This window comes from Mercenaria mercenaria, chromosome 4, assembly GCF_021730395.1.
Source record: "Mercenaria mercenaria strain notata chromosome 4, MADL_Memer_1, whole genome shotgun sequence".
NCBI lineage: Eukaryota > Metazoa > Mollusca > Bivalvia > Venerida > Veneridae > Mercenaria > Mercenaria mercenaria.
In genome coordinates this window covers 68,943,332-68,969,808 of record NC_069364.1, presented here as the reverse complement: position 1 = coordinate 68,969,808, position 26,477 = coordinate 68,943,332, and the positions used below count along the sequence as shown (strand labels likewise).

Here is a 26,477-nt window from a genome sequence, read left to right as displayed (position 1 = left end):
TTTGATTCTTGTATAGTCTAGACTTTTATCTGCAAGAAAAAATATATTTATGGAGCAAAACATATGTTTATATTGTGCTCTACATCTTGAAAAGTGCACAGGTCTCAGCAGAAAAGTATATTTGTTTGTATAAAGAGAAGAGAAACATAAATCGTAGTGGGTCATTCAGACACATTCTTGTAAATTTGGGCCAAAGTTTATGATTTGGGGCATTTTTCCTATATTTATTACCTCCCCTTGATGCTCTTCATTTAGGGAATCACAAAGAGCTTATCTAAGTTTACTTCCTGGATTATGCTGAATTCAGATTTCTACTCGGATTTTGCAAATTTTTAGTATATAGACACAATGACAGAGATTTTATGCTAAATGGGCATGTGATACTGGGATGTGTCCCTTCAAACCAAGTCCGCGTTTAAAATTTGCTAAATAGCGACATTGTTTGGGAAAAATACTCTGGCAGAAGAGTCTAAACTGTTTATTTCCATAAGTGAAGTTTGTATCAGTTGACTGAAGGATCAGTGTTAAAGGATAACACTATGAAAACAGGTGAATCTCATAATATTTTATGTTTTAATATGACATGTAAAAATTTCAAGCTATGGAATATATGTGCTTACTTCCTTCAACAGATTCAAAGACCATACAGAGGTTATTTTCTTAAATATTGGACAGACATTTCTTATTATTTTACCAAGGTAAAACTAACAGGCATTTTCCCATCATTTTGGGAATACCATGCACCAAAACCAGTGGAATTGGGAAAATGCTCTCAGAAATTGTCTAATGTGGAAATTTCCAAATTACCAAAATCTATGTAAAGATATTTTTTTGTGTAAAATATTAATGGATTACATTACAGTAATTGAGCAAAACTATAAATGTTGTCGTATTAACCTAAATATAGCTATATAAAAATTTTCAAAACCATTTTAAAACATCAAACACCCATATAAGGTAACACATTTGGGAATTTCATATTCAGACTTGGGAAGAAACATACTGTTTCCTTTGGGATTACCTCGGTATATTTATAATGGAAAAAAAACTGATTTTAGTTGTAAATGACCATTAGCATGCTTTTTATGTTATCTGTAAAAAGCAGATAAAGACATATTTTCATTTCAAAATGTATATATTTTTGTAAATTTATTTGTTTTGTTTTTCAGCTGTGAGTGTTTCATTTGAAAATGACTGTTTGATGATAAAGTTTCAAACAACTATGAAGTGGATGGATGTTCTAGAAGGTAATCATAATTTAGTATTTTTTATCATTTGCAACATTGTATGTGTTTGCCAAAGTACCTGTAGAAATATAGGCTTACTGAAGTAAAAACTCACTGAATGCTGAGAAATGAAAACATTTAATTGTACCCATTGCTACACATAAGTCAGCATGTTTTAATCTGCACATGCCTGTTTTACTGTTTTACAAGTACATATTGAATGTAAATGGTTTGTGTCAAAGTTAATATTTTTTATATATATTTACACATCAGAGGCCTTCATGTATTTAGATAAAGAATAAAGTCCCCCACATGCCCATATCCATACAAGTATGAAATCTTGACCTCTCAATCTATGATACAAGGATAGCTTATAGGACTTCATATAACTTAAATTGACAAACATTTGTATTGTGACTATAAATTTTAAAATATACACTTTTTCAGAAAAGGACCCTCTGCAAATGTATGAGAAACAGATTTTACCTTTAAGGTGGTCCATATAATGTTGAAAAGGATGAAATCCTGTATCTGACAAAATGTAACAACAGTAACAATCATTTTAGTTTGATTTGTGTTTATTCCAAACTAATTTTTCAAAGAATGAATGATCATCATCATCCTTATACTGGAATAAAAGGAAGGAAGGTATCTACATTTTATTTATAGTTTGTCTTAGTGTCTGATCAGGCCTGATTTCAGATCTTTATTCATGCTTGATTGAATGTTATTTTTTGACAGAATATTTATGAACTTTCTCTAGAATTTCATGTATCTTAAATTTAATCAAAGTGTAGCAAAGCCAAAAGTATTTAATGTATTTCATACAATTGTTCCTTTTAAAATCATTTCAAGGAGGGGGAGGTCTATGTGATAAATTATTTTCATTAAAGGAATAAAGGAAAGATGTATATATTACACATTTACTTATACAAACTTTTATTAAATGATTAAAATAGTGTATGTAATTTTTATTCATTAATCATGTGAAAGGAAACCCTCCAGCTAGCTTGTAGAAGATCAGTAGTTCTACCCAGTAACATGATGTCACAAATGATTTAACTGGAGAGGCCATCTCCATCCCACCACCACCAATAGTTAAATGAAAGACATTCAGATTGTTATTCTCTCACATCTCTATTTTTCAGTGACAGCTACAGTCATGGTAAAAGTAAATGCAGTCAGAAAACCTCTGATATCACCTGAAGAGCCAGCCTTCTCAAGATTCTGTATCAAATAAAAATAACAAGGACTGCTAAAAATACTTTTTATAACTTGCAAATGAGCAGTCTGTGACATAACTGTCTGATCCAGGTAGTTTAATGTTGACAAGATGACATTTCATCTCTATAGTAGAGGACACAAGTTTGAAATGCAGTATGTCATTGTGAAGGAAAAATGTTTATGAAAATAGTGTGTGTGTGTTTTCCAAATAGAGAGACTGAAAGTGGGGAATCATCAATTAGTGTTTTTGAAATAAGTTATAGACATCTAAATAGTGAAGATCTGTCCCTAATTTGGATTGCCACAGACCAAAATAATGATTGGTGCCTTTGACATAAATAGAAGAACTCACACTGGACACCCTGAAGATGGAATTATGTTGTTCGCATTAATGTTTCTTTTTCAGATTTATGGGGGGAAAAATAGAATGTCATTTCTTAAAAATGTTGATAGTTGTTTAACCAAAGGCCCTGTAATTGAAAACTATCTTTATTCTTGACTTTATATTAAAATTAAAAAAAAATCTGATACTGTTTCATTACTTTTGCATGTATAACATTAAATTTATTATTTAAATTTGATAAAATTTAATGTATTTTGAAAAAACATGCACTTGAACATATCTAAATGGAATAAACACATGACAGTCTTTGAATATCTGTAATAAAGCACATGTTTTGCAGTTCTCATTAGATTTGGTTACCAATTTACAGCATAATTATACATGAAGGCTTAGTACTCAAACATATGCAGATCTAATTGTATATTTTCTACCATAGATAATTTTATTTCATTTATATTTTTTAAATCTTTAAAAAACACTGAGAATATATAGCAAAACAATGGTTGAATTAGTATACTTGATTTTGTGAGACTGTTGAAATATAGCTGTGTGAAGTTGGCTAAACAAACGACATACGACATACGACATTCGAAAATATTGAATGTCGTCCATTGCGCGACATACGAAATACGACATTCGAAAATTTTGAATGTCGTCCGTTGCGCGACATACGACATACGACATTCGAAAATTTTGAATGTCGTCCAGAGCGCGACATACGACATACGACATTCGAATTTAGGCAAAAAAGTTGAATGTCGTTCACTGCGCGACATACGACATACGAATTTGAACTCTGAAGAAAAAATTTGAATGTCGTTCACTGCGCGACATACGACATTCGAACTTTGAAGAAAAAATTTGAATGTCGTTTACTGCGCGACATACGACATATGACATTCGAAAATTTTGAATGTCGTCCGTTGCGCGACATACGACATACGACATTTAAAAATTTTGAATGTCGTCCGTTGCGCGACATACGACATACGACATTCGAAAATTTTGAATGTCGTCCGTTGCGTGACATACGACATACGACATTTGAACTTTGACCAAAAAAATTGAATGTCGTTCAGTGTGCGACATACGACATTCGAACTTTGAAGAAAAAATTGAATGTCGTTCACTGCGCGACATACGACATTCGAAAATTTTGAATGTCGTCCAGTGCGCGACATACGACATACGACATTCGAACTTCGACCAAATAATTTGAATGTCGCTTAGTGCACAACATACGACATAGGACATTCGAACTTTGACCAAAATATTTGAATGTCGTTCAGTGTGCGACATACGACATTCTGTATACTTGTTTGACAACATTCTCTCATCACTATAATTATTACTTGGTCGAATACAAAGCATTTGAGCCACGACAATGTGGTTTACACCCTTACGAAGCTATCAATCTGGCCTACGGAAGGTTGGTATTGATACCTACGTGCCCGCCTATGATGAAATAATGCTCAGACTGGGGGCAACCGGGCTCTTCTCTCACCATTTAAGCTTTGAAAGTAAAAATCTGCGGATGTGACGTTCAACCCTCAAAACCGTGATCCCCTTTTTTTAGTATTTACTTCAGGAATTTCTTCAAAAACATTAAAAACATAATGCATTATTTTTTAGATTGACTTGTTTTTTCAGTTTAAAAAAATTAGGTAGTTGCTTATCATTCTTCACGATCCTTTCATTCATTTCTGTTAAAGAATTAATTATGCTATACCATCAGTGTGCAAATCTGTTATTTATTTCCCGATATCAGCTGGATTGGAGTGGCTAGGTTGAGTAACTATCGTTCATTTTGCGCTTTATTAGTGGTAAGATCTTAGGGAAGTCATAGTAATTGATTGATATTAAAGTTCAAACTTAGAATTGGGTTTTCGTTGTTTAATGGAGCGAATACAAAGACCCATTTTGCGGAGCCTACCTTTGATAAAACTTTGAATTGATAATTGAATTCAAATAAGATTATAAAATATAATTTCAGTTAAGTATCTAGTTACACTCAAAGACTTTAGAATGCCCCAATCAATGCATTTGAGAAATAGCTTAGAACATTTTCTTGATGCATAATTTATGAAATATGCATATAAAAATGTGGAAGAGAACAGTAAACTTGAAAATTCCACAAACTTTCGTTGGTAAATGTTCGAGAGAAATAAAAAAGAGAAATGTCAGGAAGGTGTAAAACGGATGCACTGTTTATACTTAGCACGTTATGTAGCATTTATAGCCTTGTCGATCCAGTAGACGTAAAAAAGTACAATCCGTTTTCAGAAACTAAATTTTTTTGGAGAAATGACCAAAAATGCACACATATTTTTTATGAAATACTGAAATACTGAGCTGAATCTGGATAGACGGATGACCGTGTCCGTTTCGCTAACTTATGTTACCTCCGGTAAGATTTTTGGACCGACACGGAATTAAAATAATTGGTTGTTTTGAAACAATTGGTTGTCTACCAGATTTGTTTTCTATAGGTATCAAACAAAACTAGCTGAATAGCTATTTTATTCAAAATAACGTACTCGGTCCATAATACGAAACTGCCATATGCGACTTGAAACATGAACACACTAAATAGCCTAATGACCTTTATTCTATATACATCTGTCAAATTTCCAAAGGTAACACCACGCATAGGACCCATTTGAAATGTCTGTTACTTACATTGTCTTGAAGGATATTACCAGTACTGAATAACAAATTAAATGACATAAATAAATAATCAGAGTGTATAATTAAGTGTGGGAAATGATTGATGCAAGAAAACTATTTTCACCCAAATACAAAATACAAAAACGGAGAACCATTATCGGCAATCATTTCTTTCAGCACCCTTTTTCTATTTAGTATCTGCATGACTTTAGTAGGAAACTTGGCTGTGCCGAACGTAGCTAGACTTGAGTTCATGGAATTTCGTTGAAAATGACGAAAAGATAAAAGTAATATAAAGATAATGTGGTTGGTGACGTTGATATCATTCGAAACGTTCACGAGGTGTGTGTCAAACGCGGAACCTCGCAGTCGCATCTTTTCCATAATAATTTTAGGGCCTCTCAAATACCCATATAATTGTCTAACGTTTGACATCATCACATAGATCACTGATAATAACAAAAGATATGAAATTTGGATAAAATGTTTAATCAACCTCAGTATGTAATAACATTTGGTATTCATAAATGCGCGTGGAGTATTTTGTATTATGAGAATTACGACCAACACGCGCAACCACAACAATATACTTACAAAGTACGTTTTGTTAAGATTAAATATTCTGTAATTTTAATTATAATTTCTTTCTTACCCTGGCACTGATCCTTTTGTAAGAAAACCCTTTCCTTCCCAAGCACATCTCAACAGAGACAGAGAGAAAAGATGTTTTTCTTCAAAAAAGTGCTAGTAAAGAAGATTTTTATAGTACAGGTACTTGTGTTTGAAGCACTCTGACAAATGATGTCAGTCTTTCAGAAACAAGAAGGGGTTACCTTTTAATGTACATGTATCACAAAAGAAAACACCGTACCCGATAAGATTTAATAAAGTTTCAAGTATGAATACAAAACAGTACGGAAAAAAAACATTGTATTGAAAGATAAGCCGAATGCATATTTACTGTAAGTAATAATTTGTATTGATATATCCCGAATTAAGAATTAATATGTAAATTGTTTTGCTACCTGTCATGCCTACGGAATCATATTGGGGCCATTTATAATGTCGCCCTCGCGTTTGTGGGGTCTATACACGACAACACGAAGTGACATAGCGACATTACGAAGTGACACCCGACAATCGCAAACGACGGCGACAATCCCAAACGACAATGTCGCGATATCCATTTTGAAATGTCGCTTTTCGTGTGTCGACCCTGCAAACGCGACAGCGACATTATCAAACGACATGCGATAATCACAAACGACGCTCAACGCGAAGCGACATTTTCCAAATGTCGTATCGTATGTCGCGTGTCGAGGGTTTGGGTGAGGGTCGACGCGCGACAATACCAAACGATACACGACACGCGAAGTGACACTCGACAATACGAAGCGATGTTTTCATAATGTCGTATCGCATTGTCGTGCGTCGACCGGTGTTCACTTGGATAAATACCGGCTAATCATGATCGCATTTTTTTTCGAAAAATTCATCAATTTCATTTTATTATTAAAAGCGTTAAAAGTAAGGTATCAAAGTGAAATTTCTGTTAACAAGTAGTATTGCCTAAACGAATATTAAAACAATGTTCTTCCCCGACAGGCACCCTAACATTTTGTGAACTTTGTCATTTTTGGCTTAAAATATTAGCAATAAAATAAGGAAAAAGTGCTTATAAGATAATTATTTTGGATAAATAACTGCAAATAAAAACTTGTTTTGATAGAATGACAAAATCTGAATGTTTTGACAAAAAGAGACAACATCTATTCGTCCGTCTGTACGTACTTAAAGATAAAAGCTGTATTTCCGTACTTTTCCGTACGAAAAATGTCCGTGTTTTTCTTTAATTTCAAATAATTGTAGAATGTTCCAAACACAAGATATTTTAATGAAATCACTTTTTTAAAAAAAATTCAAACATTTTCTAAACGGATATGTAACTTGTGTAATTTCACCGCCGACGATTTCGTTGGAGGACCGTCTTATAATGTATCAGTAATTCGTGAAAATATGCATACTTCTTCATATATTAAAAGAGGGGTGGTCCTTGTCTAAGAAGCCATATCTTCATAACCTGATGTCCATTTTAATAAATGATACCTTGTTGCAAAGGACAAATCAGTACCTAGAGAAAAAAGGCCACGTCAGGTCGAACCCGGTCGGCTAGGGTCAAGGTCATAGGTCAAATTCCGGTAATATTCTTAAATCTGAACTTGTCAGAGCAGTCAAGACGGTTTTGAATACCCAAGCGCTACCTTCGCTGAATCCAATGGCACCATTAAAGCAATTCTCACGGCTCCCTGAGTCGGGCCAGCTTAGTCTTGGCCAGCACCCTACCGCATATAACAAGTTTGATCATTTTCTGTTACCAGCTGTAAAATATCCGGTCTGAAGAATTTAAATTTGACAAACAAATGAGTAAGGCTAATCAACCTTTTGAATATTTTTGTCTTTCATACTGAAAAGGGGCTTAATTTTGATTACCTGATAATGTTCTTTTTTCTGTCCTTTCTATGAGGGGAAAACCAACATACGAACATTTATTAACTTATGAAAACGCGCTGATTTCCCTTTCCGGCACAAAAGAGACTGCAACAGGAATTAACTTTGAACATTTAGAATTAGATATATTGGGTGAACTCATATTTTTACCACATAAAAGGTACGTGCAAACTTTACTACTTTATAACTAACTACTTAATGAAATGACCTAATTCCAGGTTACATTGCCTCTGATATCTGCGAGTTCCTGTTGTTGAAATTACCGTAGTTTAGTATTTGTAAATTGTTTAACATTTCATGCAGTATCAATTTACCATAGATCACCTACTTCTTTTCATTTTATGTCTAAGTAAGTAATGACGCGGTGAACGACATTCAATTTTTTTCCTCAAAGTTCGAATGTCGTATGCCGTATGTCGCGCAGTGAACGACATTCAATTTTTTTCTTCAAATTTCGAATGTCGTATGTCACGCAGTGAACGACATTCAAATTTTTTTCTTCAAAGTTCGAATGTCGTATGTCGTATGTCGCGCAGGAAACGACATTCATTTTTTTTCTTCAAAGTTCGAATGTCGTATGTCACGCAATGAACGACATTCAAATTTTTTGGTCAATTTTCGAATGTCGTATGTCGTATGTCGCGCAGTGAACGACATTCAAATTTTTTCCACAAAGTTCGAATGTCGTATGTCGTATGTTGCGCAGTGAACGACAATCAAATATTGTGGTCAATTTTCGAATGTCGTATGTCGTATGTCGCGCAGTGAACGACATTCAAATTTTTTGGCCAATGTTTGAATGTCGTATGTCGTATGTCGCGCACTAAACGACATTCAAATTTTTTGGTCAATTTTCGAATGTCGTATGTCGTATGTCGCGCAGTGAACGACATTCAAAATTTTTCCTCAAAGTTCGAATGTCGTATGTCGTATGTGCGCAGTGAACGACAACAAATATTGTGCAATTTTCGATGTCGTATTCGATGTCGCGCAGTGAAGACAGTCAAATTTTTTGGGCAATGTTGATGTCGTATGTCGTATGTCGCGCACTAAACGACATTCAAATTTTTGGTCAATTTTCAATTGCGTATGTCGTATGTCGCGCAGTGAACGACATCAAATTTTTCTCAAAGTTCGAATTTGTATGTCGTGCACTAAACGCATTCAATTTTTTCTTTAATGTTGAATGTCGTATCCGTAGTCGCGCACTAACGACATTCAAATCTTTTGGCCAAAGTTTGAATGTCGAATGTCGTATGTCGCGCACAAAACGACATTCAAAATTTTTGGCCAATTTTCGAATGTCGTATGTCGTATGTCACGCAGTGAACGACATTCAATTTTTTCTTCAAATATCGAATGTCGTATGTCGTATGTCGCGCAGTGAACTACATTCAAATTTTTTCTTCAAAGTTCGAATGTCGTATGTCGTATGTCGCGCACTGAAAAACATTCAAATTTTTTGGCGGAAGTTTGAATGTCGAATGTCGTATGTCGCTCACTAAACGACATTCAAATTTTTTTGGCCAATTTTCGAATGTCGTATGTCGTATGTCGCGCAGTGAACGACATTAAATTTTTTCTTCGAATTTCGAATGTCGTATGTCGTGCAGTGAACGACATTCAAATTTTTTGGTCAATTTTCGAATGTCGTATGTCGTATGTCGCGCAGTGAACGAGATTCAAATTTTTTCCTCAAAGTTCGAATGTCGTATGTCGTTTGTTGCACAGTGAACGACATTCAAATTTTTTGGTCAATTTTCGCATGTCGTATGTCGTATGTTGCGCACTGAACGACATTCAAATTTTTTGTTCAATTTTCGAATGTCGTATTTCGCATGTCGCGCAGTGAACGACATTCAAATTTTTTCCCCAAAGTTCGAATGTCGTATGTCGTATGTCGCGCAATGAACGACATTCAAATTTTTTGGTCAATTTTCGAATGTCGTATAATGTATGTCGCACACTGAACGACATTCAAATTTTTTGGCCAAAGTTTGAATGTCGTATGTCGTATGTCGCGCACTAAACGACATTCAAATTTTTGGACAGTTTTCGAATGTCGTATGTCGTTTGTCGCGCAGTGAACGACATTCAATTTTTTCTTCAAATTTCAAATGTCTATGTCGTATGTCGCGCAGTGAACGACATTCAAATTTTTTCTTCAAAGTTCGAATGTCGTATGACGTATGTCGCGCACTAGACGATATTCAAATTTTTGGCCAATTTTCGAATGTCCTATGTCGTATGTCGCGCAGTGAACGACATTAAATTTTTTCTTCGAATTTCGAATGTCGTATGTCGCGCAGTGAACGACATTCAAATTTTTTCTTCAAAGTTCGAATGTCGTATGTCGTATGTCGCGCACTAGACGATATTCAAATTTTTGGCTCAAAATTCGAATGTCGTATGTCGTATGTCGCGCAGTGAACGACATTCAAATTTTTTGGTCAATTTTCGAATGTCTTATGTCGTATGTTGCGCACTGAACGACATTCAAATTTTTTGGTCAATTTTCGAATGTCGTATGTTGTATGTCGCGCAGTGAACGACATTCAAATTTTTTCTTCAAAGTTCGAATGTCGTATGCCGTATGTCGCGCAGTGAACGACATTCAAATTTTTTCTTCAAACTTCGAATGTCGTATGTCGTATGTCGCGCACTAAACGATATTCAAATTTTTTGGCCAATTTTCGAATGTCGTATGTCGTATGTCGTGCAGTGAAAGACATTAAATTTTTTCTTCAAATTTCGAATGTCGCATGTCGCGCAGTGAACGACATTCAAATTTTTTGGTCAATTTTCGAATGTCGTATGTCGTATGTCGCGCAGTGAACGACATTCAAATTTTTTCCTCAAAGTTCGAATGTCGTATGTCGTATGTCGCACAGTGAACGACATTCAAATTTTTTGGTCAATTTTCGAATGTCGTATGTCGTATGTTGCGCACTGAAGGACATTCAAATTTTTTGGTCAATTTTCGAATGTCGTATGTCGTATGTCGCGCACTAAACGACATTCAAATTTTTTCCTCAAAGTTCGAATGTCGTATGCCGTATGTCGCGCACTAAACGACATTCAAATTTTTTGACCAGTTTTCGAATGTCGTATGTCGCGCAGTGAACGACATTCAATATTTTTTTCAAATTTCGAATGTCATATGTCGTATGTCGCGCAGTGAACGACATTCAAATTTTTTCTTCGAAGTTCAAATGTCGTATGCCGTATGTCGCGCAGTGAACGACATTCAATTTTTTTCTTCTAAGTTCGAATGTCGTATGTCGCGCACTAAACGACATTCGAATTTTTTGGCCAATTTTCGAATGTCGTATGTCGTATGTCGCGCAGTGAACGACATTAAATTTTTTCTTCGAAGTTCGAATGTCATGTGCCGTATGTCGCGCAGTGAACGACATTCAAATTTTTTCTTCAAAGTTTGAATGTCGTATGTCGTATGTCGCGCACTAAACGATATTCAAATTTTTTGGCCAATTTTCGAATGGCGTATGTCGTATGTCGCGCAGTGAACGATATTCATTTTTTTCTTCGAATTTCGAATGTCGTATGTCGCGCAGTGAACGACATTCAAATTTTTTGGTCAATTTTCGAATGTCGTATGTCGTATGTCGCGCAGTGGACGACATTCAAATTTTTTCCTAAAAGTTCGAATGTCGTATGTTGTATGTCGCGCAGTGAACGACATTCAAATTTTTTGGTCAATTTTCGAATGTCGTATGTCGTATGTTGCGCACTGAACGTCATTCAAATTTTTTGGTCAATTTTCGAATGTCGTATGTCGTATGTTGCGCACTGAAGGACATTCAAATTTTTTGGTCAATTTTCGAATGTCGTATGTCGTATGTCGCGCACTAAACGACATTCAAATTTTTTCCTCAAAGTTCGAATGTCGTATGCCGTATGTCGCGCACTAAACGACATTCAAATTTTTTGACCAGTTTTCGAATGTCGTATGTCGCGCAGTGAACGACATTCAAATTTTTTCAAATTCGAATGTCATATGTCGTATGTCGCGCAGTGACGACATTCAAATTTTTTCTTTCCAAATCAAAATGTCGTATGCCGTATGTCGCGCAGTGAACGACATTCAATTTATTCTTTAATGTTCGAATGTCGTATGTCGCGCACTAAACGACATTCGAATTTTTTGGCAAATTTTCGAATGTCGTATGTCGTATGTCGCGCAGTGAACGACATTAAATTTTTTCTTCGAATTCGAATGTCTTGTGCCGTATGTCGCGCAGTTGAACGACATTCAAAATTTTTTTCTTCAAGTTTGAAAAGTCGTATGTCGTATGGGCGCGCACTAAACGATATTCAAATTTTTTGGCCAATTTTCGAATTGCGTATGTCGTAATGCTCCGCAGTGAACGATATTCATTTTTTTCTTCGAATTTCGAATTCTATGTCGCGCAGTGAACGACATCAAATTTCTTGGTCAATTTTCGAATTCGATGTCGTATTCGCGCAGTGGACGACATTTCAAATTTTTTCCTAAAAGTTCAATGTCGTATGTTGTAATGTCGCGCATGAACGACATTCAAATTTTTTGGTCAATTTTCGAATGTCGTATGTCGTATGTTGCGCACTGAACGTCATTCAAATTTTTTGGTCAATTTTCGAATGTCCCTATGTCGTATGTCGCGCAGGAAACGACATTCATTTTCTTCGAAGTTCGAATGTATATGTCGTATGTCGCGCAGTGAACGACATTCAATTTTTTTTTTTTTTTCTTCAAAGTTCGAATGTCGTAAAGCCGTATGTCGCGCAGTGAACGACATTCAAAAATTTTTCTTCAAAGTTGAATGTCGTATGTCCGTATGTCCGCGCGTGAAACCGACATTTAAAATTTTTTTTCAAGGTTCGAATGTCGTATGTAGCGCACTGAACGACATTCAACATTTTTGCCAAAGTTCGAATGTCGTATGTCGTATGTCGCGCTCTGGACGACATTAAAAATTTTCGAATGTCGTATGTCGCGCAATGGACGACATTCAAAATTTTCGAATGTCGTATGTCGTGCAATGGACGACATTCAAATTTTTCGAATGTCGTATGTCGTATGTCGCGCAATGGACGACATTCAAAATTTTCGAATGTCGTTTGTCGTATGTCGCGCAATGGACGACATTCAGTATTTTCGAATGTCGTATGTCGTTTGTCGTTTGTTTAGCCAACTTCACACAGCTTTGAAATATTACAATTCTTTCTCCCTCTTAAGCCTGTATCATAAAATCATATTTTCTGATGATATTTATTTTTTAAGAATGTTGCAATGCAGATTTTAATGAAAATTCATACATTTGTAATGTTACCTATATTGTGTTAGGTAATAAATTAAGCCCGTATATACTAACTGGCCAATGATGAAAGAGAACATCTGAGTTTCTAGCTGACTTTCTGACTAATTTAAGACCTCATTCATGTAACAACATCTATTAATCTTCAGAAATCCAGTACAATTGTCATCTGTAAAACAGGTTTCATTCTGAGATATACAAGGCATATAACATCCTATTTTAACCGCATGCATTTACTTTAATAAATAAAGTAGATGTAGTTGTGTATTTTGATAAATTTTGGAAAAAGCATTAGGAGATATGTCTGCAACTGCAGTTTGTATTAACTCAGTATTTACTGGCACTGGAATGTGCATGATCAGGGTTTTTCTGAATAAACTTAGGAAAGTCTTAATCTACATCATCTATAGCTATCCGTAAAAAGTCTAGCCATTGTCTTGATAGTTTGAAAGAATTAAATACATTTGAGCCACGCCATGGGAAAACCAACATAGTGGCTTTGATATTTGTCTTTGTTTTTTGTTCTTTTTTTTTTTTTTTTGCAACCAGCATAGATCCAGAGCAGCCCGCGCAGTATGGTCAGGATCCATCCTGTTCGCTTTCAAAACATATTGCAATTAGAGAAACTGTTAGTGAACAGCCTGGATCCTGACCAGACTGCGCTGATGCACAGGCTGGTATGGATCCTTGCTGGTCGCAAACGCACTATGTTGGTTTTCTCATGGCGCGGCTCATTTAAAGTTGTATCTAGCAAAATATTGACTAAACTGTTCTGTAGATAATTTGATTTAATTTGATTGATGAAGGAAGAATGTGTATCATGAGTGTTATTACATGAACATACTGTATTATTTTTAAATATCATGATATTTTTTAGTCTTGGATTACACTGTTATTTGTTCATAATTTTGAATTGTATTTAAAATGTATATATGAAATCAAATGGCGAAGTAGACATGATTTTGCTTTTACTACTATTTGTTTTTATGGCAACAAAATGATTTCCAAAGGTGAAAGGACACTGTCTTTACACAAGCACACAGATATCTTTATGCTGAATCTTCTCCTTAAATTCCTCGATTTCTTCCAAAATTCTGTGGAGGGAGAAGTCACTTCTCCTTTAAATTTTGACCTAGGATGATCCCTGTTTTTAATGCAAAATGAATGTTGTAAGCATGGCAACTTGAAAACAAAATTGCACAGCAATGATTAGTAACCATACAATACCTTAAAGGCCAGTATCAGTTGGTTATGAGTATTTCCAACTGCTTTGAAACTCAAAATTAGTTTACCCAAAAGAAAGGAAAGTGCATACAATGTTGTTGAGAACTGACTTTGTGACAATGCTTTAAGTTTCATAGATCATTATTATGGTTGTATCCTTCCTAATTCTGCCCAGAATGTGCTTCAGGTGCGTTAGATCCATTGACAGTTTGCAGATGAACTTTTCTTGTTTCATAGAATACAAAATTTATACAGAAAGTGCTTTAAAAAGGTCTGAATTATAATTTTCTTGTACGTTGCCATGGTAACGGAACATTCTCCTTAATTTCTAGACAAAGTGTTGGACAGTATAACTTTGTAAAATGATTTTAAATAAAATATTTATGTTTCGCTACAATTTTGTATCTGGCAATGTATTATTATTTCAGGTTATTCTGCAATTTAGGCATAAATGAGTTTGCTGAAAACTCATTTTTTGTCAATTTTCAAATGTCTGTAAAAAGCTCAAATATAAATGACCCACTAAAATTCCTCCTTATTTTGAAATGGGTATCATAGCTCTGCTGAATCCATACAAGTATTGTATTCAGATGCGTGCACTTTATTTTCTATTAGAAGTTGAAAAATATACATGCAGACCAATTTTTAAAGACAATGTAAAATCTTAAAAGAGGGTATTTATAAAATTGTTGCTTCTAAAGTTGTGAAAATGTTGAAAGACAATATTTGTTTTAAATAATTACTTCAGATATGCATTTCAGGCAAATATGAAAATTAGTGATTTATTTCAGACATAGAGACCACTATGTGTGAAGAAAACTGTAACATTTTAGTAAAATTTGACTCTCAGAAATTGCCATTTTTCGCAAGAAGTATAATGTTCCCGTTTCCATGATAACCAGAGCTGATTCATATCGTTTCACCCTTGATTCTTCATATATAGCTTGAATACTAAAAAGGGTGCTAATATGAAGTAATTCTGAGACTATGAGTTTCCGACCCTTTCTTTAATTTTTTGGTTCTTACAGAGAATTGATCCTAATGTCCACAGGGAAGAAAAACGAGATAATTTTTTTATGGTTTAACATAAAGTCAAAGTTTTTGGTATATTTTGACATATCTGTAACTGATATGGCTTTTTTACTTAAGAATTATGTTTTGTACTTACTTCCTTTCTTGTTCATATAAACAGTTTATATTCAAATTGTAACTTTTTTAATTATTGGCTATAGGGATAACCGGCAAACATGAATGATACATAAAAATGATTCACACAATTTGTAGGTGTATTTAACGTATCTCTGCATGGTAAAGTTGTTTTTGTGAGGACGATCGTTTCCGTGAAATAATTTGAGTTTGTGTCAAGATATTGAAACTTCTTTCGGCTTTAGCCTCTGTAAAATAATTACAAAGATATTAACATATTACCAAGCAAGATAATTTCTGAAATTAAATGAGAGTTATGCCCCGCTTACGAATTGTGAAGTGTGCAATCTTCCGTACACAAAAACAGGGTACACCGCTCTCTAGGCATAACTCTCTAACCAACGTGGAAATATTTCGCACTAAGGTGCACTGGAAACTTTATTTCAATCCTATTCAATTTTTTGATATTCAGTCCAGTTCCATGTTTACATAGCGTCCAGATGTAATGTGACAGATGTAATCTTCTAATGAATATATTTCATTTGTTTTGCACCGAAGCATGCATATAATAGAAAACATTTAAATCTACATATAGTGTTTTTTACCTTCAGTAGTGTAAAATCATTGTTACGACTTTCACCTATTTTAAGTGTTGTTTTATATCATTTTCAACGCCTTCGCTCATTATTTTTTAATTTTATCAGTGTTATTACAAATAAATCAACGATAGACAAAACATGTTGAATTTGGTAATTTCCCATGTTAAATTGCATGATGAGAAATGTCGTTTTGTTGTTTTCGTTATTAGTTCAAACCAGTGTAAAGCTTCAACAATTAATTAAAACTAAAACAGTTGAATGAATATGTGTGTATGAAATATTCAAGTTTAGAAATATATTTGAATTTATCTGCACTTATCTTTATTTTCACGCGGCAGTTTATGTTTTTTTTTAATAAAACTAGAAAAAAAAAACTTATTCAAGTTTATTTTTATACCAACAATTAAATGAGTTGTAACAAATAAACAAAAAAGAGGTAGATAGATAACGTGTTTTAAAGAAACGTTAAGATTAATATTTATACCAAAAAACAGAAGCCATGCGGATATGACGTTTTAAGTCAAATAAAAAACCAAAGGAAACATCACAAGGCCGAACAAACCAATTAAGGAATTAGAAGTATATTTTGGCACAAATAAAGATTAATGTTCAGCCCTAAATTGGAAAACAAAATTAACAGAATGTAAACAATTAATACGAAGCATGGAGTAAACGTAAGATGACAATTTATGGCACAGTTCAGATCATAAAATCTCTACTAATACCAACATTCACGTATTTATTTCATTCTCTAGTTGTACCAAAAGAAATAATAAAAGATATCAATACATTGATATTCAAGTTTCTGTGGGATAATAAAATAGAAAAAATAAAACGAACCACACTTATTGGTGCTAAAGAATGTGGTGGAGTAGATATGATAGACATTGAATCCTATATTATTGCCATAAAACTAAAATGGGTGAAAGCGCTGACAGATGATACTAGTGCAAGTTGGAAAATCATTCTAAATTACTACTTAGAAAATTTTGGAAAATACTTTCTAATTTTTCAATGTAACTTGAAGAGTGTGAAAAGTATTCAACTCAACAATATTTCAGATGTTTATAAAAACTTAATAGAATTCTGGCTGAAGGTAAAAAACTTAGAAAAACATTCTGAAATAAAGACATTCGTTTGGGTAAGAAGACAAATGTTATGGGGTAACAGTTTCATGCAAATATATAAGAAATGTTTATTTTTTGAACGTTGGATAAACTCAAATACTTTATTCGAGAATGATATAATAAACACAAAATGAGAAATTGATCAAAATATTATACTGAATAAGTTGACAGACAAAAGAAACTGTTTAGCTAATTGAATCAGATTTTCCAGGCTATACCAAAATCATGGAAGCAAAACCTCAAATCTAAAAATTCGACTAAAACAAAAGTAAAAACTGATAGAATTTTAAAAGTTAAAGGAAAATCTTTAGAAACGCTTGATACCAAAGCCATTTACCAAATATTAGTCAAAACAATATCTACAAAACCGATTACTCATAAATATTGGTCAACTAAAATAAACGAAGAAATAGAATGGGGCAGTGTATATCAATTTATAAAAAGAATTCCAGATAACCGACATAAACAATTTAAATTTAAAGTAATAAAATATTTACAAGCGGAGGCGTACGATACTCCTGGAAAATTTCTGAAACTCCTCTGTGTGTTAAATGTAGAGTCCTAGAAGATTACGAACATCTTTTCATTAAATGTACAGCAGTAGATATATTCTGGACAAGAATACAAAATCTGCTTTATATGTGTGGAATTGAAAGAAATATGCGTAACATAAAAAGTTTAATTTTCGGATACAAACTATCTGAACCTAATTATTTTTATATTAACATACTTTTAACCATAGTTGGGTTTAGCATTTATAAATCGTGTTTTGCTAGTGAAAACTGGACGATAGAATATGATATTATAAAGTTTTTAGATCAGAATTCGAAATCTTGCATCATTATTATAAGTTCGAAAATGTTAATATAACTTTTTTTCAATAAGATTTGTGACAACATCTGAGTTGATATCTAGAAAATACATATTTAGTTTCATTTATGTCAATGAAACTGTATTTGACTTGTGTATCATTGCTGTAAGTATGTGTGTATGTATGTATGTATGTATAAATAACTTATATGAATAAAAGAAACAAAAAAAAGAAATAGAATATTTATTCTGTTTGACACTCCAAAAATAATGTTTGTTATAAAGGCGTACTTGCCAAATAGAACCTTGTCATTTTAAATAAAATGCAAACAAGAGGTAAACATTATGTGTAAAAACTTTCATTTGACAAATAAGTCCTTTAACCTTTAAATTAATTCTCAATCTGTGAAATGTTTGTAGCATAATAAAGCGAAACACTGCATGTTCATTTACAAAATTTGAAACAAAGATGCAATATTTATCATTTAAACAAGGAACATCTAATGTTATTCAAATTAGGGTAAAATGGAAAGATAGACAAACTAATACAACATGATAGCAAACTTATTTACTAATGTAACCTAGTCTGTTGTTGCTTTCACAATAAATAGTTCAATCATAGTACATTTATTTGAAAACGGAATTTAAGAATTGAAAACTGAATAACTTGAAAGATAGTAATATAATAGATATAATCTTTTCTTTAGCAACAAAAATGTCATCTGATAGTCAATTATATTGAAGTTTTTCCGTTCTCTCATCTGAAAGTTCAAGAATCATGTCCTTGCAATTTTGCTGGATGGAATATTCATTTTATGGGAGTATTTTACGTTAGGTTATGTATTCTGTCAAATGTCTTGCTAAAGAAGAGATGACGGACACGAACATTCTTATTATCAATAGTAATACAATGTAAAAAAAAATAATAGTACATTGCCGCATTAGTATATGGCGATTTGTAGGGATATAAGCCACCGAGAGAAAAATATGGAGAAATATAGGGACCTATACCACATTGTAGATTGAAGTGAGTTATCGTAATTTCACATGTATCTCTTTCCGAGCTGGAAAAAGTTATGACGTCATAAATACGGCGGCTAAAAAGACAATAAAAATGCAGAACATGTATGACTGTTGAATAATTACAGGAGACAGCGTCCTTGAAAACTGTTATAATTGTACAAAATGATACATAAGTGAGGGTAATGTTTATTATAGCAGATAAAGCACTTTTATGAAAAAGAAGATGTTATTTACTATGCTTAAAATGAAAAAAAAAATGTCCATTACTGTCAGGTCAGAAAATTTTGAAAATGACTAATTAACGATATTAAGTGAGCAAATTTCTGTTTAATGGCACAGTATGTTCGATCAAAAATAGAAATAGTTTAATGGTCAGATAGCAGATAGCATTATTATATCTATCTATCAAACTTGTTTTTTGTATGAGTGTTCAGATCAGGTTAATGCCCCGACACTGTGGACAGAACGCAAAATCAATAGAAAAAAATCTGTTACATGGTGCAATCTCGAGAATGCTGTTTCTAATGGATACACAGCTTAAAACGTAAACTGTTGTATAGTGTAGATTCTCCTATTAAAATCGGTAATTCCTCTAATACACACTTCCCCGTTAACCTGAGTTAAAGACATACCGAAAGGAACCATCAGAACTTTTCTCTATTTATGTTTTGGTCCAGCGTACTAGGTGTTTTAAGATATCTTATCGTTTAACGCATACAGTTTAGTTACGTTTTACATAAGGAACTTTATATAGTAAAACCTAACCTTGTATCCTTCCAGTGAACATGATTTGGTCACTAATCACATCCCTGAAGTTTGTATTTTCAAAATTCGCACGGATGATCAGCAAGATTATGTTGGATTCCATAACTGCATATAAAATCACTTTAAGCTTGTTTCATAGATAATTTAACCTCTTATACATGTACACTACTAATTGAACAACTTCATGTCGAACTGCTATTTTATCCCTCGTGAAAAGATATTGCAACAAAGTATAATTATGCAAACTCTGGAAATAACATTCGTAGTTAGTGTAAATCTTGCAAAATCCTAGATCAAGTAAAAACCAACATGATTTTACTCTTTATACCTGTTTAACAAATAATGTAATAAAGGACAAAGGAATTGCTTTGATTAAACGCGTTTGTGTGCATTCAATTTCAGTTAAGCCTTTTCTGCTTGTAACTTTGCTAAACATTTTTTCAATGTGAAACTGTGAGTCAGTTTGTAAATCTCTGTGTTTTCTGCCTATTTAGATGTTCCTCATAAAATCTTTTCAAATATATCAGCCCAGGTAAATATCTGTTACCAGAAAACTGGTTTGTCGCACAATTACTTTTAGGTTATGTTGTCTGTCGGTTATATGCGACGTAAAATAATCCCCTTTATACCCAAACGCAAAAGAAAGTGTGGACATTTTAAATTTGAATATTCTCAGTTCTAAAAGAGGTATCCGTCTACAATTTGCAACATATTTTGCTCCAAGCATGAACTATTGATCTTCCTTCAATATTATGATAAAACTGGGTGGAGTCAAGATAACTGGCGATAGTGGACTTTTGCACGATTTGCACGTGCTGCCCATAGGAAATGTACATGTCTATAAAAACGTGTTTAATCAGTTTTCTTATACCTTTGGTGAAAGGAAAAACACATTAGATTTCAAATCTGTGCTGTAATAAAATGCCACGACTCAGCAAATTGAAGCATTAACAACGGGGTAACAACGTTATTTACGTCAGCAGAACGTTTTAGTGCCAAAGTAATGTCATAATTCTTTTGCAACACCAATTTCAGCAAACTTGTCGAGTTGCTGTACACCATAGATCCAGCAGACCTCGGGTGACAACCGTTCCTCAATAATGGAATAAAATTCCTCGTGACGTCATTCAACTGTTACGATAGGCCTAAGCGTTGCCATATCAATGCTGAATAAATAGTAGAGGTGGTCACACACGATATTTAAACAAAATAATGTTTGAGGAACAGGTAGCCTTTTTATTATCTGACAAGAAAGAGATTTACAAATTCCGTTTTAGACCCCTGTTGGATTTGAATAGTCAAGAATCCCCATAAATGTCAAAATTTTGAAAATAATCGAAACACATCAAATTGGCCATAAACTGCACTAAATATCTGGTACCAAAGAAGACAAAATAATCTTCTTCGGACAACATAATCTACTTCAGTTGACGAAAACCTGAGTGCACACTTTCTTTTGCGTTTGAGTATATAATCGCCAATACATCTTTGCAGCAGCGACTTCCAGAATTCCATGAACGTTATCAATGTTTTCTTTTTCAGAACTACCGCTATTGTCAACTGCGAGAATATTCTACTACATTTTAATATCGTAATTCAGACTTGTGTGTGTGTCTTTAAGGTTCAGTAGCAATTTAAAATAAAAAAAAATTCTGTTACAAGGTGTAACAAAACAGTAGTCATTTATCATATTCAACGGAAATTTTCCAAAATGTGTTTGGTAAAATGATAAAATGTTTTATTATATGTGGTTCTGACACGCTTATTTGGAGATATAGTGCATATTTGGTGTTCGGTCCTTTGTCAGCTGGATGCTACACTTTCCTCTTTTATCGTGTCTAACGAAAGATTTATTTATTTATTTTGTTGGGTTAAACGACGCACCGACACAATTAAAGGTCATATGGCGACTTTCCAGCTTTGATGGTGGAGGAAGATCCCAGGTGCCCCTCCGTGCATTATTTCATCACGAGCGGGCACCTAGGTAGAACCACCGACCTTCCGTAAGCCAGCTTGATGTGTTCCTCACATGAAGAATTCAACGCCCCGATTGAGGCTCGAACCCACATCGATGAGGGGCAAGTGATTTGAAGTCAGCGACCTTAACCACTCGGCCACGGAGGTCCCGTCTAACGAAAGAGGCAGACGATGCTATGATAGGTAGTTCTTAAAGTCTATTGAGCTGCTTTGAAATATATCTGATTCCCTGATTCGTCGGATCCTCAATAATGTTCTGCTGTTGCTCTGCTTTTTGCAACGGCAAGAAAAACCATGCGCAAATGTTTTCTTAAAGCTGTAAGAAGATCCCTTATCAGTATAGAACTGAACAAATTAAATTAATAGAAGACTTGGTTTGACTGAATTTGTTCATGAATGGTTTAGAAAGGTGAAACCCTTCACGCCCTCTAGCACCAGCTTAAGCGTAATTTTATTATAATGATATTCAATGAACTCCATAATACTAAAGGACCAGAGGTTCTTCATATAATTATTTACCCAATCAATTGTGTGTTTCACATAACGTGCATTTAGTTTCCCTTGGGTGAATAAGACCTTCAGCTGTCATGGACTTAACTTTATGTATACTGTCCTTTAACATAAGAATATTGTGGTGATGTAGAGTATTGAACTTTTCAATATAAAGGGGGCGGGGGGGGGGTCGCAGTTAGGTGTCTGCGCAAAATGTTTTTTGATTTTCTTTATATTTTATGACAATACACCTACATGTATTAAGTTTCATTCACAAGTGTTACTGTTATCAGTTTTTACTTAATTTTATAGAAATTCACATTTAAAGTGGGTGGGGTAATTTGACATGTAACCAGCCAGGAACACAATCTCCGCCGCGTTTTTAAAAATGGTTCAAACTTTTTACCTGGAACTTTCGAGATAAAATAACTATGCAATGGACATTTACACAACATGTTGCGTTTTAAATTGTCTTGAATACTTTTTTCAACACAGAGCCACAAAGTGGCCTAATCAAATTTACTGATTTTCAATGGACGAACTTCACCAAAAATCTAAAACATTTTTTATTAGTTGAGATATTTAGGTGTTATTTTGAGCAGATATTGTAAGCTAAATAAACATTAAAATGACAATATATCAGTACACTCTGATTAATATTGGAATAGTGGTATACTCTCAAACTAGGGAAAAGTGGGTGGGGTAAATAAACATGCGAAGCTAAACATTCGAAGCAACACAACTATAGGAATAATAATTTTGCAGTTCAAGAAATGGCCTCAGATTATCTACTACTATCTTAATTATGCCTCTATGAGTGGTAGAGGCATATAGATTTGGTCTTGTCCGTGCATGTGAGCGTCCGTCCGTCGCACGAAGTTCTTGACGCATCTAGCTCAAAAAGTATTTGATATAAATTGATGAAAAATTGCATGAGTCTTTATCGTGATATGTACTTGCGTACCTTCTATTTTTTGTCTGGCTCCGCCCCTTCTTTCCAGAGTTATGGCCCCTGACATAGTCAAAAACACATATTTTCAACTTGTGACACGCCTAGCTCAGAAAGTATTTGATATAGAATGTGTCTGTAGGACACATGGTGTGCCCCCACCTGTACATTTGTCAAAAATAAGGGGCAATAATTCAATGATTCATGTTTGCAGTTTTAAGGGGATATAGCCTCAACAAACATTTTATACAGAGGATTTATCATTCTCGGCCATATACCTCTTGAACTATGAGCATCACAAACAAAACATCCACTATTTTGGCTATTTTAAGGGCAATAACTCTGCAATAAGCGCTAAGGTTCTCAAGAAGAATGCCAAGTGTGCAAGGTCACATCATAATCAAGACTCATGCAGTACTTCATGAATTTACATCAAACTTTCTGAGTTAGGCACGTCATTAATTAAAAAATGTGCATTTTGAACCATTCCAGGGTCCATAACTCTTGAAATAGGAGCCAGACGACAAATAGGAGGTTCACAAGTTCATATCATGATAAAGACTCATGCATGGTTTCATCAATTTATATATAATACTTTCTGAGCTAGGCGCACAACAAGGTGAAAATGTGCATTTTTGACTATTTCAGGGGCCATAACTCTAGAAATAGGGGGCAGAGTCAGGCGAAAAATAGGAGATGCTCAAGTTCATATCACAATAATGATTCATGCAAGGTTTCACCAATTTATATGAAATACTTTTTGCACTATCCACATCACAACGTGAAAATGTGCATTTTTGACTATTTCAGGGGCCAAAACTCTGGAAAAAGGGTGTAGAGACCGTAGAAAAATAAAAGGTGCGCAAGTTCATATCATGGTTAAGATTCATGCAAGGTTTCATCAATCTATATCAACTACTTTCTGAGCTAGGCGTGTCACAAGGTGAAAATATGTGTTTTTGACTATGTCAGGGGCCATAATTCTGGAAAGAAGGGGCGGAGCCTGACAAAAAATAAAAGGTTCTCAAGTACATATCACGATAAAAACTCATGCAATTTTTCATCAATTTATATCAAATACTTTTTGAGCTAGATGCCTCAAAATCTTCGGGCGACGGACGGACGCTCAGACACACGGATGCACGGACAAGACCAAATCTATATGCCTCCACCACCCATACAGGCATAATTAAGATAGAAGTAGATAATCTTAGGCCATTTCTTGAACTGCAAAATTATTATTCCTATAGTTGTGTTGCTTCGAATGTTTAGCTTTGCATGTTTATTTACCCCACCCACTTTTCCCTAGTTTGAGAGTGTACCACTATTCCAATATTAATCAGAGTGTACTGATATATTGTCATTTTAATGTTTATTTAGCTTACAATATCTGCTCAAAATAACACCTAAATATCTCAACTAATAAAAAATGTTTTAGATTTTTGGTGAAATTCGTCCATTGAAAATCAGTAAATTTGATTAGGCCACTTTGTGGCTCTGTGTTGAAAAAAGTATTAAAGACAATTTAAAACGCAACATGTTGTGTAAATGTCCATTGCACAGTTATTTTATCTCGAAAGTTCCAGGTAAAAAGTTTGAACCATTTTTAAAAACGCGGCGGAGATTGTGTTCCTGGCTGGTTACATGTCAAATTACCCCACCCACTTTAAATGTGAATTTCTATAAAATTAAGTAAAAACTGATAACAGTAACACTTGTGAATGAAACTTAATACATGTAGGTATATTGTCATAAAATATAGAGGAAATCAAAAACATTTTGCACAGACACCTAACTGCGACCCCCCCCCCCCCCCTTTTACAACGTATACAAATAAAACATTTTAGATTCCTCTTTCGAAATAAATTATTTACAGAAATCAGAAAAATTTACTAAATTAGCCTGACAACTCGAAACTAGCTAACAGCTTGGCAAAAAGTAAATATTTTACAAAATTCTACTAAAAAAATTATAATTCAAAAATCATACAAAAATCTAACAAATAAATTTCTTACCTCGATCGAGCACAAAAATATTCTACCAAGAATAGAATAGTGACATAGTGTCAGTCTATATAATACAGTGTGCGCTAAGCATATTTGATCTATTTGTATGGTAATGTCCCGACAAATATTGGATTTTGCACGGGAATCATCACATAGCCGTGAGCTCGGACTATTATGGCGCGAAAGAAAAAATCACAATTTAAGGCCCGTTATAGTGGTTTTGGGGATAAAAGCATAAATTACTGAAGTTTAAAACATATCACTTTTTTTAATACTGAACCGAATTGAAGGAAATTTAAGTTATAAAATTGTGACAGGATGGACGTACCGGGGACAAAAACTACCAGAACAAATCAACACCCATTAAAATATTTACAAATTTATTTACAGAAAATGATTATTTACAATGAATAGATGAAAAGTGAAAAAAAAAATCTTATTGTAAGAAAGAGTGAACCAAAAGAAAATAAATCTGAGTTCAGTGTCTTTTTTTAACAGGTATAAAGTCCTAACACTAACAGTTCCGTGACACAGGTGTTCCCGTTAACTTCGAGGCTCCCTATGATAGTAGGTGTTTGCACCCCTGAGCTGTTTCAGTTGATGGCAAATGTCATCGTCTTTGCGGGTTACGGGACAGCCATGAGACGAAACCTCTTCGCTGGGACAATCACATCCAGGGAGTGAAGATAAAATAACTTCGGGTATTGTATTTAGGGGTCGTGACATCACCAGGTAAAAGTCGTCTGGTGGAAGAACCTAAAATATATAACATATGTGTGTGTGTGAGTGTGTGTTTGAGTTGGGTTTTACGGCGAATCGACACAATATAGTCATATATTGCCGAGAAGAAGACATATTGCAAACGCCAACTGTAAAGCATAAACATTGATGTAAGAATGAATGTAAAGCATACCTAAAACATCCATGTAAATATGTAAAGAACACTATGAATAATGTAAAACATATCTAAAAACATCCATGTAAAAATGTAAAGCATATCTAACATCAGTTATGTAAAACTGTATATGAGTGTATGTTCAAATACCAGTTGCAAACATAATAATATTGCAAGA

General features: G+C 34.0%; 1 long non-coding RNA gene across 1 annotated transcript; it reads left to right on the top strand.

Annotated features, from left to right (window-relative positions):
- The first annotated feature begins 1,158 nt into the window (after positions 1–1,158).
- LOC128556761 (uncharacterized) lies at positions 1,159–3,204 on the top strand. The gene is made up of 3 exons (XR_008370821.1): positions 1,159–1,247; positions 1,674–1,874; positions 2,375–3,204. It is a non-coding gene; the product is annotated as an uncharacterized LOC128556761 (long non-coding RNA).
- Positions 3,205–26,477: the final 23,273 nt, after the last annotated feature.